Consider the following 14994-nt stretch of genomic DNA (forward strand, 5'->3'; position numbering starts at 1 on the left):
GTCGCTGTGCCCGATGACATCATCGTCGCTGATTGGTCGAGGCCTGGCGGCCTCGACCAATCAGAGACGCGGGATTTCCAGGACAGACAGACAGAAAGACAGACAGACGGAAAAACCCTTAGACAATTATATATATAGATATATATATATATCTATATATATATATATATATATATATATATATAAAGTTCAAATCACCCATTCAAAATAAAACATTAAACAAAAATCAAACATACATATATTTGGTATTGCCGCTTTCAGAATCGCCCGATCTATCAATTAAAATAAGGATTAACCTGATCGCTAAACGGCGTAGGGAGAAAAAAAGTCAAAACGCCAGAATTACGTTTTTTTTGGTTGCCACGGCATTGCATTAAAATGCAATAATGGGTGATCAAAAGAACGTATCTGCACCAAAATGGTATCAATAAAAATTTCAGCTCAGCATGCAAAAAATAAGCCCTCACCCGACCCCAGATCACGAAAAATGGAGACGCTACGGGTATTGGAAAATGGCATTTATTTTTTTTTTTACAAAGTTTGGATTTTTTTTTCACCACTTAGATAAAAAAGAATCTAGACATGTTTAGTGTCTATTAACTCGTAATGACCTAGAGAATCATAATGGAAGGTCAGTTTTAGCATTTAGTGAACCTAGTGAAAAAATCAAAACAAAAAACAAGTGGGATTGCACTTTTTTTTGCAATTTCTCCGCACTTTGAATTTTTTTCGGCGGTTGTGCCATAAGTGAGAGCACCGGAGCTGATGAACTCCAGTGAACTCTCTCACGGCAGCTCAGTGATACACTGTGGAAGCGATTACCTCTTGTCATTGTATCACCAGCGGCTGGTTAGAGCAGTCACCACATCTCCCGATGTGACTTGTTCTACAAGTGAGATCACCGTGGGATACTCGGAATTACGTGGACTACGGTAGACAGGTGAGTATATGGTGGTTTATTATTTGATTTTTTTCTAGGACACATGGGCATCGAGGATTAGGCGTAGAGGTGAGTATATGTTGTTGTATTGCACATTTTTTCTAGTAGACGAGGGCATCGGGGATTTGGTGTTAGGTGAGTATAATGTGTTTTTTATTTTTATTTGAATATGTATGTTATTATTTTACTTTTTTTTTTTTTTTTTAAGTGTGAGCACAGGTGCCGGCTGACGTGAGACTACATAGTAACATAATAACATAGTTAGCAAGGCTGAAAAAAGACATTTGTCCATCCAGTTCAGCCTATATTCTGTCAGAATAAATCCCCAGATCTTCGTCCTTCTAAAGAACCTAAAAACTTTAAGATACAATATTGTTCTGCTCCAGGAAGACATCCAGGCCTCTCTTGAACCCCTCGACTGAGTTCGCCATCACCACCTCCTCAGGCAAGCAATTACAGATTGTCACTGCCCTAACAGTAAAGAATCCTCTTCTATGTTGGTGGAAAAACCTTCTCTCCTCCAGATGCAAAGAATGCCCCCTTGTGCCCGTCACCTTCCTTGGTATAAACAGATCCTCGGAGAGATATTTGTATTGTCCCCTTATATACTTATACATGGTTATTAGATCGCCCCTCAGTCGTCTTTTTTCTAGACTAAATAATCCTAATTTTTGCTAATCTCTCTGGGCATTGTAGTTCCCCCATCCCCTTTATTAATTTTGTTGCCCTCCTTTGTACTCGTTCTAGTTCCATTATATCCTTCCTGAGCACTGGTGCCCAAAACTGTACACAGTACTCCATGTGAGGTCTAACCAGAGATTTGTACAGAGGCAGTATAATGCTCTCATCATGTGTATCCAGACCTCTTTTAATGCACCCCATGATCCTATTTGCCTTGGCAGCCGCTGCCTGGCACTGGCTGCTCCAGGTAAGTTTATCATTAACTAGGATCCCCAAGTCCTTCTCCCTGTCAGATTTACCCAGTGGTTTCCCGTTCAGTGTATAATGATGATATTGATTCCTTCTTCCCATGTGTATAACTTTACATTTATCATTGTTAAACCGCATCTGCCACCTCTTGGCCCAAGTTTTCAAATTATCCAGATCCATCTGTAGCAGAATACTATCTTCTCTTGTATTAACTGCTTTACATAGGTTTGTATCATCTGCAAATATTGATATTTTACTGTGTAAACCTTCTACCAGTTTGTTAATAAATATGTTGAAGAGAATAGGTCCCAACACCAACCCCTGCGGTACCCCACTGGTCACAGCGACCCAGTTAGAGAATATACCATTTATAACCACCCTCTGCTTTCTATCACTAAGCCAGTTACTAACCCATTTACACACATTTTCCCCCAGACCCAGCATTCTCATTTTGTGTACCAACCTCTTGTGCGGCACGGTATCAAGCGCTTTTGAAAAATCAGGATATACCACGTCCAATGACTCACCGTGGTCAAGCCTATAGCTTACCTCTTCATAAAAACTGATTAGATTGGTTTCACAGGAGCGATTTCTCATAAACCCATGCTGATATGGAGTTAAACAGTTATTCTCATTGAGATAATCCAGAATAACATCCCTCAGAAACCCTTCAAATATTTTACCAACAATAGAGGTTAGACTTACTGGCCTATAATTTCCAGGTTCACTTTTAGAGCCCTTTTTGAATATTGGCACCACATTTGCTATGCGCCAGTCCTGCGGAACAGACCCCGTCGCTATTGAGTCCCTAAATATAAGAAATAATGGTTTGTCTATTACATTGCTTATTTCTCCCAGTATTCGTGGGTGTATGCCATCCGGACCCGGAGATTTATCTATTTTAGGCTGTGTGCACACGTTGCAGATTTTTCGCATTGTTTTCGCTATAAAAACGGGAAAAAAACGCATACATTATGCAACCCATCATTTAGAATGTATTCCGCAATTTTTGTGCACATGATGCGTTTTTTTCTGTGAAAAAAAACGCATCGCGGTAAAAAATGCAGCATGTTCATTAATTTTGCCACTATATTATTACATTGGGAACATCCGGAAAAATCCGCACAAAAAACACACTAAAAACACTGTAAAAACGTGAGAAAAACGCATACGGATTTCTTGCAGAAAATGACCTGTTTTGCTCAGGAAATTTCTGCAAGAAATCCTGAAGGTGTGCACATAGCCTTAATCTTATTTAACTAGTTTCATACCTCTTCTTGGGTTAGACTGGTGACCTTTAATATAGGGTTTTCTTTGTCTCTCGGCATTTCACCTAACATTTTATTTTCCACCGTGAATACCGTGGAGAAGAAGGTGTTTATTATATTAGATTTTTCCTCATCAGCTACAATCATTCTTTCCTCACAATTATTTAAGGGCCTACACTTTCACTTTTGATTCTTTTACTATTGATATAGTTGAAGAACAGTTTGGGATTAGTTTTACTCTCCTTAACAATGCGTTTCTCTGTTTCCTTTTTGGCAGCTTTAATTACTGTAGTTTTTTAGATAAAGTATTTTTCTCCTTTTTTTTTAGAGCTTCAATGGTGCCATCCTACTTTAGTAGTTTTAATACTTTCTTTTTACTCTTAATTGCCCCGCTTACTTCTTTGTTTAGCCACATTGGGTTTTTCCTATTTCTTGTTCTTTTGTTCCCACAAGGTATAAACCACTTACAGTGCCTATTTAGGATGTTCTTATAGGGAACCCGTCACCCCCAAAATCGAAGATGAGCTAAGCTCATCAGCATCAGGGGCTTATCTACACCATTCTGAAATGCTGTAGATGAGCCCCCGAAGTATCCTGAAAGATGAGGAAAAGAGGTTAGCTTATACTCACCCAGGGGGGTCCCGCTGCGGTCCGGGTCCGATGGATGTTGCGGTCCGGTCCGCGGCCTCCCATCTTCTTACGATGACGTAGGCGCCGGGAAAGGTCAGAGTGGTAGTATTAAATAGCATTTAAATAATTTACTTCCTCCCAAGGCAAGACGGGGAGCCGGTGTCACAAGTGTCATCATGTAAGGAATAGAGAACACACTTACCATATGACATATAATGTTTGACATATAATGTTACAGGGTATATATACTAGATTTCTCGATAGGGCGTTGATCCAGGGAACTAGTCTGATTGCCGTATGTGGAGTCGGGAAGGAATTTTTTTCCCCAAAGTGGAGCTTACTCTTTGCCACATGGTTTTTTTTTGCCTTCCTTTGGATCAACATGTTAGGGCATGTTAGGTTAGGCTATGGGTTGAACTAGATGGACTTATAGTTTTCCTTCAACCTTAATAACTATGTAACTATAACACACATTACTAATGGTTTTTCTGGTCACTACACTAGTTCTTCCATCTTGTTTGTCAGACTTCTGGCGTTTGCGAGCATGCAGTTTAGAGTATTTTGTTTTGTTCCAATCTCCTCCCTGTGGATTGTTTTAGAAATTTTCTTACCTCCCTTCCAAGAATGTTGTCTTACCTCCCTTCCAAGTACTGAGTCTCCCATCAGCGGCCCATGCCATCACTGATATCGGTGACAGCAGATGTAGACTGATGGGAGTAGTCTCATCAGCCCACGCATGCTGACCTGCGGTAAGCGTTTTGCTGCGAGTCATAGTCACAGCTGTGGGGTCATGCTGACATCTGATAGCATGACCCAGTAGCGCTCTGACCGACAGTCTTATCGGTGGTAGCGTTACCGCCGATAAGAACCACAGATGACAGCATGGGAAACACCATAAAAAGCTGGTAAAACCGCAAAGAAAAACTCAGCAAATCCGCAACAGATCCCAAAACTTTTTTATACCTGTGTTTTTTGTTCAGATTCGACTGACTCAATTGAAGTCAATGTGTGGAATCGCCACAAATCTGCACAAAGAATTGACATGCTGTAGAAAAAAGCGCACTTCAAATACTCTAAGGAAAATTACTGATCATGTGCACAGCACTTCGGGATTGTCATTGAATTAGCTTGCATAAGGTTTCCATAGCGTTTTTGGCCCATTTCTGAGCGGAAAAATGCTGTGAAAATGCATAAAAAATGCACCGTGAGCACATAGACTTACTGTTGTTATAATTCTTTTTCGGTTGGACTATTGCAACTCTCTACAGATCAGTCTCCCTATTACTAAACTTTCCCCTCTTCAATCAATCCTGAATGCAGCAGCCAGGATCATACTCCTCTCCAATCACTGCACCAATGTATCTACCTGTGCCAGTCATTGCACTTGTTGCCCATCCGCTATAGAGACAAATTAACTTATTATTCTTAGGGTTCAATTACACGTCCATGTTTAACCCCTTAATGACCGCCGATATGCATTAAAACGGCGGCTACTAAGGGGCCTTATTCCCTCATTGCTGTTTTAAAACAGTGATCATGAATAAGGGTATAGTGCCCCCAGAATTACAAAATCTCCAGGGTCTCGGTAACTGAGACCCTGGAGAACATGATCAGGACCGGATTTTCTGTCTCCAAATACAAAAAAAAAGCAAACTTTGCCCAATGTTAAAATCATTTCTCTTCTGACATGATATACATTTCAGAGGGGAGAGAAATGAGGTCCCCCAAGCCCCTCCTGTACCTCCGCCATCCCCGGTCCCTCCTGCTCCACCCCCCAGCCCTCCGCCTCATCTTCCTGGTAAATAAAATAGCAGGCACATGCCAGCCGATACCTAGCAACAATAGGGAATTTTTCCTATTGGTTCCTTTTGATCACTATGATAGACCCTATCACAATGCTCAAAAGAAAAAATAGGAAATCAAATCCACCTTTATAATCTCCTTAGTAAGGTAAAAAATATAGAATCATTTTTGTTCTATTCTTTGCAGTTGGGGTTAAGGTTGTGTTAGGGTTGGAGTTAGTATTGGAGTTTTTTCAAAAGTAAAAAATAACATGACGATATGACGGGTATTGTTGAGTGCAAGTGCTCACTACTCGAGTTTGCATCTGGTGCTTGAGTCTGCACGGAGTATCACGGCAGGGCCAGTTTTAGAGAAATTGGGGCCCTGGGCAAAATTCAAAGTGGGGCCCTGAAATATTCCACCAACACTGTTAGGCCCCCTTCACATGTCCATATAAAACACCTATGTGTTACACTTATATCGGTGTCACCAGTGTTTTCAATCAGTGTGCCGTCCGTGTGCCATCCGTATTGTTCCGGTATGTATACTAGAAACTAAATTACAAAGCTTCTCGCATACTTTCCATGTTAAACATGGACGATACATGTACGGCACATGTACGGCAAACAGACGGCACGTGGACGGCATGTTTACACGGACCCACAGACTTGTATTGGCCCTTGACATCTGTGCTGCTGGGAAAACATGAACATGAGTGCAGCACTCAGTAAGTTAAATAGGGTACATGTGGCATCCGTGAAAAACATGATACACAGTTGTGTGAAGGGGCCGTATAGTCACATAATAGAAAACAGCAGAATTGCCGTCTGTCACGGTTCACGGGGAGGATACCTTTATCATCCTCACCGCTCACACCAATTTGTCAGCAGATCAAATCTGCTGTTTGGTTGCCCAGTTCTTTCTGAAGGGGATTTATCTATATCCCACTTCCCTGTTCCGGTTTGGAACTTGCAGCTCTCTGGCGCCCCCCTTACCCTCAGGTCAGACAGGGTACTGCACCTAGGATAATTAGTCGCCAGAAAGGCTGCCTTACTTTGTACTGGCTAATGGGCACGCTGCAGCGAGGGCGATATAACTACTCCCACTCAGGCGGGAACAATAATTATCAATGCCATCCGTCGCTGCAAAGTCTCCCAAACACACAGGACAAATCTGCTGCCACCAGCTCCGATTTCTTAATAACAGATCTGGAGCCAACCTAAATTAGTAGCTTAATTCACCTCAGAGGACGTGACAGTACGTTATAGAGCAAGGAGAGACAAAGCTAGTTAGCGGCCGCCAACAGCAGGGTGTGGGAGCACCGCTTACCAGACCATATATTTCAGGTCCCTCACACAGGGCAGCAGTTATCTATTGTCTACACACCAGTATGACGCTATATAGCATTATTCATACCTTTGATAAAGGAGTTGCTATATATTCCCATTGCTTGCATACCAAGCGATAGATGAATAAGACTCGAGAGAGTCAAAACGTCATGTCACTACCTTGATCGCTTGTATACTTGTTCTTTGCTCCCATGTTTAATAAAATTTACCCTGATTTTTGCATACTTAACCATTAGAGTATTCAGTGTCTTCTAATTTAATTTACAGATGGGTCTAGATCCTAGACCAAAGACTCGGGAAGACTGATGTCTCACTCAGTTATCTCTGTACCCAAAACCAAGGCACTCCTCCTGTGGTGACCTCACTCAGAGGCTGAATATTTCCCTTTCTTAGCGTTATGACAAGCCATTTCTATACATAACTTGCTGTATGAACCTCGGAGACAAAGGACACAATGATCCTGATACTCACCACGTCATGGGGTTCTTTTAAGTATAAACACAGCGTAGATATATGACCCGCTTACGGAGAAATCCATTCATTGCATTTCGTTGGCTTAGATCCTAGTGATTTCAGTGAGTTATAGATCTCTCGGTGGACATCCGGAATATGTAACTTTTATCTCATTATCTCTGATCGGTGCCCGTATACATAACTTTTCAAGAACAAAAGAGTCCCATGCAGTTTTGAAAAGTTGCTGTACCAGTTGTAGCTGGTATCAGGTGGGAGGGGGATGAGGGGTTTAGGCAGAGACTGGCTTTTGCAGCACAGAGCCATAAAAATTCCTCCATGGATGTTTATTCTAGCACGCTGGTCTCACATTATACCACCAGGTAATACTATATATATTATACTATACTGGTATAATGAATAGTGGCTACTGGTTGAAAGGTACCGCGCACCCCCCTTCCCACCCCAAAGAAGCAGGGGGTCTTCGTGACCCTCATTTAATAAACTTTGGGTTATGGAGAGACTTCAGAACATTGAAGTCTTTTTGTGGCAGATCTGATTTGGACAGAATTTTATTTGGATCAAATCTGCTGCTTTATTCGAACGAATCTGCCTGATGCAAATTTTTAGGTGACTAGCTCATAGCAAATGCTAAGTGAATGCTTATAGCTCTATCAGATACAGCATATAATCTCTATATAGATGGTGATCTTGGTCTAATCCATTTACAGTGTAGAAGGAACGTGAGACTACGTTAATGTGAGCCAGTCATGGTTTTCTTTAGTTTGCAAATTTTGTCTTTTATTATGTGTCTTCTAATGAGTATTTTCTTTCACTAAGCAATGATTAGTAGTCAGCACAGATTTTCCTCTGAGCTTACACTATTTGAATCTGTAAAGCAGTAACCAATTTGTTTCTAAATGTCAAAGAAATAATAGTGCCACCCTGTGGTGACAATCTGGAAAGGCTACCACAACACAACAGCTGCTCCAAGTCCTTTCTGTCCTGCAGAAGGCATGATATTTTGCGTGACACCAGGGCCGTATTTAGAGTTTTTGCTGCCCTAGGCACTTTTCGTGCTGCCTCCCCCATTGGTGACTATGACTAATGCAGACACTGTCAGCAATGACTTGGGCTACTTTCACATCAGCGATTTTTACCATTCGCGGCAGGTCGGGCAGTTTTTCTGCATCTGCCATGTAACGCATCACTTACGGCAACACTGCGTTTGGCCTCATTCATTCCCTGTGGGACTTGCAGACATGTGCCGCACTTGCGGTTTTGCCGCGATCTGGGAAATGCGGTACTTGCAGCAACGGAAAAAAAACGCTGCAAGCAGTGTTGTTTTGTCTCATCTTAAAGGGAACCTGTCACCCTGTTTTTTTCAGTATGAGATAAAAATACTGTTAAATAGGGCCTGAGCTGTGCGTTACAATAGTGTATTTTGTGTACAATGATTCCCCACCTATGCTGCCGAAATACCTTACCAAAGTCGCCGTTTTCGCCTGTCAATCAGGCTGGTCAGGTCATATGGGCGTGGTGACATCGCTGGTTCTTCCTCCAGATCTTTCCGTTGGTGGCGTAGTGGTTTGCGCATGCCCAACTGCTGAATCCACTGCGCAGGTGAAGAAAAAACGTGCGATCGGTGCTATTTCCCTGGTGATCGGTGGGGGCGGCCATCTTCCTGAGGCCGCGCGTGCACAAATGGAGTCCTCTGCTGCCCGGGGCTTCAGGAAAATGGCCGCGGGATGCCGCACGTGTGCAGATGGAGATCGCGGCGGCCATTTTCCTGAAGCCGAGATGCTTCAGGAAAATGGCCGCCGCGATCTCCATCTGCGCACGCGCCGCATCCCGCGGCCATTTTCCTGAAGCCCCGGGCAGCAGAGGACTCCATCTGCGCACGCGCGGCCTCAGGAAGATGGCCGCCCCCACGATCACCAGGGAAATAGAGCCGATCGCGCATTTTTTCTTCACCTGCGCAGTGGATTCAGCAGTTGGACATGCGCAAACCACTACGCCAGATCTGGGGGAAAGATATGCAAGATCTGGGGGAAGAAACAGCGATGTCCCCACACCCATATGACCAGACCAGCCTGATTGACAGGCGAAAACGGCAACTTTGGTAAGTTATTTCGGCAGCATAGGTGGGGAATCAGGGTACACAAAATACACTATTGTAACGCACAGCTCAGGCCCTATTTAACAGTATTTTTATCTTATACTGAAAAAACGGGGTGACAGGTTCCCTTAAAGTGTAAAACCGCAAGTGCTGCACATGTTCGCCAGTCCCATAGGGAATCAGTAAGGGGTCCCAATCTATGTATATGCCCATGTAACTCTTTCAAAGACAATTCCAGCAATATTCTTACATGTTCAGTCAATTCATCTGAAATTGGTTTGCATACAAATGAGGGAGTAGATCTGTTACTTCAGCTCTATACCCATTCAGTACCATATTATATAGTATATAACACAGCCACATAGTACATAGCACAGCCACATAGTATACAGCAGCCACGTAGTATATAGCAGCCACGTAGTATATAGCACAGCCCACGCAGTATATAACTCAGCCCACGTAATATATAGCACAGCCCACGCAGTATATAACACAGCCCACGCAGTATATAACACAGCCCACGCAGTATATAACACAGCCCACGCAGTATATAACACAGCCCACGCAGTATATAACAGCCCACGCAGTATATAACACTGGCCACGTAGTATATAGCAGCCAGGCAGTATATAACACAGCCCACGTAGAATACAACACAGCCCACGTAGTATATAGCAGTGTGGGCACCATATCCCTGTTAAAAAAAGAATTAAAATAAAAAATAGTTATATACTCACCCCCGGCGTCCACCGAAGCTGTACCGATGCGCGCGATGCTGCCGCCAGATTCCGTTCCCAGTGATGCATTGCAAAATTACCCAGATGACTTAGCGGTCTGCCGCCAGCTTCCGTTCCCAGTGATGTATTGCGAAATTACCCAGATGACTTAGCGGTCTAGACCGCTAAGTCATCTGAGTACTTTCGCAATGCATCACTGGGAACGGAAGCTGGTGGCAGCATCGCACATCGGTGGACGGAGGAAGGTGAGAATAGCACAATTTTTAATTTTTTGTAATTATTTTTAGCATTTTATCTTTTTACTATTGATGCTGCATAGGCAGCATCAATAGTAAAAAGTTGGTCTGGGATGGGGCGACACACTGGCACTGACAGCTCCGCACACACAGAGCTCCACACACACACAGCACCCCACAGACACACACATACATACAGCTCCGCATACACACACACAGCTCCACAAGCATACATACAGTTCCGCTGCCCACGCACACACACTTACAGCTTCGCTGCCCGTGCACGCAGACACATACAGCTCTGCTGCCCGCACACACACACACACAGCACCGCATAGACACACGCATACATACAGCTCCGCGCGCACACACACACTCATAAAGCTCCGCTGTCCATGCACGCAGACACATACAGCTCTGCTGCCCGCACACACACACACAGCACAGACACACACATTCATACAGGTCCGCGCGCACACACACATACAGCTCCGCTGCCCGTGCACACACACACATACAGCTCTGCTGCCCACACATACAGCACCGCACAGACACACGCATACATACAGCTCCGTGCGCACACACACACATACAGCTCCGCTGTCTGTGCACACAGACACATACAGCTCTGCTGCCCGCACACACGCAGCATCGCACAGACACACACATACATACAGCTCCGTGCGCACACACACACATACAGCTCCGCTGTCCGTGCACGCAGACACATACAGCTCTGCTGCCCGCACACACACATACAGCACCGCACAGACACACGCATACATACAGCTCCGTGCGCACACACACACCCATACAGCTCCGCTGTCCGTGCACGCACACACATACAGCTCTGCTGCCCACACACACACACACATACAGCTCTGCTGCCCGCACACACATACAGCTCTGCTGCCCGCACACACACACACATACAGCACCGCACAGATACACACACACGCACACACACACACAGCTCCGCTGCCCGTGCACGCACACACATACAGCTCTGCTGCCCGCAGCCCGCACACACATACAGCTCTGCTGCACACACACACATACAGCTCTGCTGCCCGCACACACACACACATACAGCACCGCACAGACACACACATACTGACATACATACAGCCACACACACCAGCACTGGCAATGTTTGCTCCTAGGACCCAGATAGAGTGAGTGGGGGTGTATTATACCCCACCCCCACCACTCACTCTCTGGCTCCATCTGCCGGGAGCAAAGATCAAACATTCAAGGGCTGCTGAGTGTTTGCACGGCTCCTCCAGCCTCAGGCACTACAGTCAGAGAGGAGGCTGAGGAATGTGAGGGAAGGGGTGAGGACCGTGAGGTGAGTCACAGACAGAGCCGTGCATTGCAACAAGCAGCGCGCGGGCAGGAGCCAGGAGGGAGATCATTAGAGACAGTACACTACTTACTGTGTATGTACTGCTCTACTGCGAGTCCTCCAGGCAGGCAATGTGAGTCCAGGACAGGACCCAGGGTCAGGACACAGGGCGCCGCTGCTCCACCTCAGCAGTCACATTCCTCCGGGCACCAGTGAGGCTGTGAGCAGGGGGTCACTGTGTCTCAGCAGGGGAAGTAGGGAGAGTCGGCACCAGCAGCACGTGTTCTGGCTGCCGCCCCCTGTCTTCAGGAAGGGACGCACAGGACTAGTATATAAAAAAAAAAAAGGAAAAAAAGAGAAAAACCTTTCTGAGGTGCCGCCCCCTCGCCTGTCCCCGCCCTAGGCACGTGCCCTCAAGTGCCTAGTGGCAAATACGGCCCTGCGTGACACCTATAACGGAGTACACAATAAGATCGACATGAACACTAGTAAAATTCTGTAAAACCATTTTGATCATTACTCATTTAAACAAAGTTAAATGTAGTATATTTTATATAGTCACTTACATAAATAGACAAAACAATTGGCAGGAAAAGCGGAACAGTTTTGTATAGACATTGCAAACTCGTTGCTTGGATTTATGGGATAGACAGTGACACCAGGTTGGGGACAAGGTATTTTGGTGCCCTAGGCAGATGAAGCTAATGGTGCTCCCACCTCTCCCTCTGTTCTGAAGCGCAGGAATGAATCAGAGATTAAAGTAACATGTCCCTGTTTTGTGCGTACCTCACTCATACACTGGTACTGGGAATAATAAAGACTACAATGCAAAGAAGCCGCACTCATACTCCACTGGTCCCTGTACAAACTAGACAATCCATAGCTGCACAACTAAAAACACCACCTCGGACCTGGCTCCCTAGAAGGCCATTGAGGGGTTTCTCATACCGTCTGAGGAACAAGAGGAGAGGCATCTGTGCACAGCTAACCAGGAGAGGGAAACTTAAAGCATGTGCACAAAGGGGAAATAAGGAGAACAAAGTAGAATAAGTGAAAGAAGAATAGTCTCCTACCACATAACAGGGAAAATCCCTTCAATGAAGGGCTGGAACTCCTTATCACTAATCCAGTTGGAAGTATAGCCAGCAAGGAAGTGTAGTGAAGAGGAAGCAAACCAGAAAGGAAAAATAAAAGTAATAGGAACCATCAGCATAAGGACAGGGAAGAAAAGGCAATAGCTCAGTAGACAGGAGAACTGACCACAGAGCAAGAGGTTACCGGATCATATCGCAAACCAAGCCATGACAGTCCCCTAATGCACATCCCTCCGATGGGTCAGGTAACAATCTCTGATGACTACTTTGACTAGAATTATTACCTTTTTCTAAAAAAAAAAGCAGCAAAATTAAAAAAGAGTTGTATTTTAGTGTTGTGACTTAACAGGGAATGCAATGTCAAAGTTAGACACTGTATAGAATAATTAATTGTTTGCAGACCATTTGCACAATACCAGGAACAAATAGCAATATTCATTCCTAATGTCCTATACTATAAATATCATATCCAAGGAAAGTCATGGAAACTAATATATCTTAACTTTTTGGTGTTAATTAAGGTGTCCACCTTAAGTGAATACATGAAAACCAACAGACACCCATTATAGATAGAGATACGCATGATGGTTTTTGCGTTCGTCATGTGACAAATACAGCTTGCACAAAACTGATTGTAGTTCTGATGCTGTATCCATGTAAAACAACCAGCAAAAAACATTATTAAAAACATTATTAAATATTGCATATTATAATCAGGTACTAACAGCACCTAGATGCAGACAGACACCAACATATATACATCTTTCAAATGGGTCAAACAAAGAAAGGGAGGGGAATTAGGAATTGGTTCAATCTACACAAATCCCTTCTTAACTGCTCAGGTTGGCATCCTAATAGTTCAATATGGTGCCTCTGCAAAACTAAGAATGTCCCTACCTGACCCTATCTAAACACTAATGCTGGCCTGCTGGCCAGACAAGGCAACCCCCGTGTCAAGGGAATTCACACAGGGACTTACATGAAGTCTTAAGGTACCTTCACACTAAACGATATCGCTAGCGATCCGTGACGTTGCAGCGTCCTGGCTAGCGATGTCGTTCAGTTTGACACGCAGCAGCGATCAGAATCCTGCTGTGATGTTGTTGGTCGGGGCTAGAAGGCCAGAACTTTATTTGGTCGCTGGCTCTCCTGCTGACATCGCTGAATCGGCGTGTGTGACGCCGATTCAGCGATGTCTTCACTGGTAACCAGGGTAAACATCGGGTTACTAAGCGCAGGGCCGCGCTTAGTAACCCGATGTTTACCCTGGTTACCATCCTAAAAGTAAAAAAAACAAACGCTTCATACTTACCTTCTGCTGTCTGTCCTCCGGCGCTGTGCTTTCCTGCACTCACTGTGAGCACAGCGGCCGGAAAGCAGAGCGGTGACGTCACCGCTCTGCTTTCCGGCCGCTGTGCTCACAGCCAGTACAGAGAAGCACAGCGCCGGGGACAGACAGCGGAAGGTAAGTATGAAGCGTTTGTTTTTTTTACTTTTAGGATGGTAACCAGGGTAAACATCGGGTTACTAAGCGCGGCCCTGCGCTTAGTAACCCGATGTTTACCCTGGTTACCGGCATCGTTGGTCGCTGGAGAGTGGTCTGTGTGACAGCTCTCCAGCGACCAAACAGCGATGCTGCAGCGATCCGGATCGTTGTCTGGATCGCTGCAGCGTCGTTTAGGGTGAAGGTACCTTTACCAGAATGAACTGAGAAAGAAAAACACATTTTTAGACAAATACTGTATCTGACCATTGGGTTGATGCTAAAGTGAACATGTGCTGTCAATACAGAGAAATACCACACATTAAACACCTGTGTACTAAATAGTAAACATCATTAAATGTAATCAGATGGCCCTGTGGAGCTTGAATAGAGTAAATACATATGTCCTGACTAAAGGTACCTTCACACATAACGATATTGTTAACGATATCGTTGCTATTTGTGACGTAGCAACGATATCGTTAATGAAATCGTTATGTGTGACAGCGACCAACGATCAGGCCCCTGCTGGGAGATCGTTGGTCGCTGAATAAAGTCCAGAACTTTATTTCGTCGCTGGACTCCCTGGAGACATCGCTGGATCGGCGTGTGTGACACCGATCCAGCGATG

Source organism: Ranitomeya imitator, chromosome 5, assembly GCF_032444005.1.
Source record: "Ranitomeya imitator isolate aRanImi1 chromosome 5, aRanImi1.pri, whole genome shotgun sequence".
NCBI classification, from domain to species: Eukaryota; Metazoa; Chordata; class Amphibia; order Anura; family Dendrobatidae; genus Ranitomeya; species Ranitomeya imitator.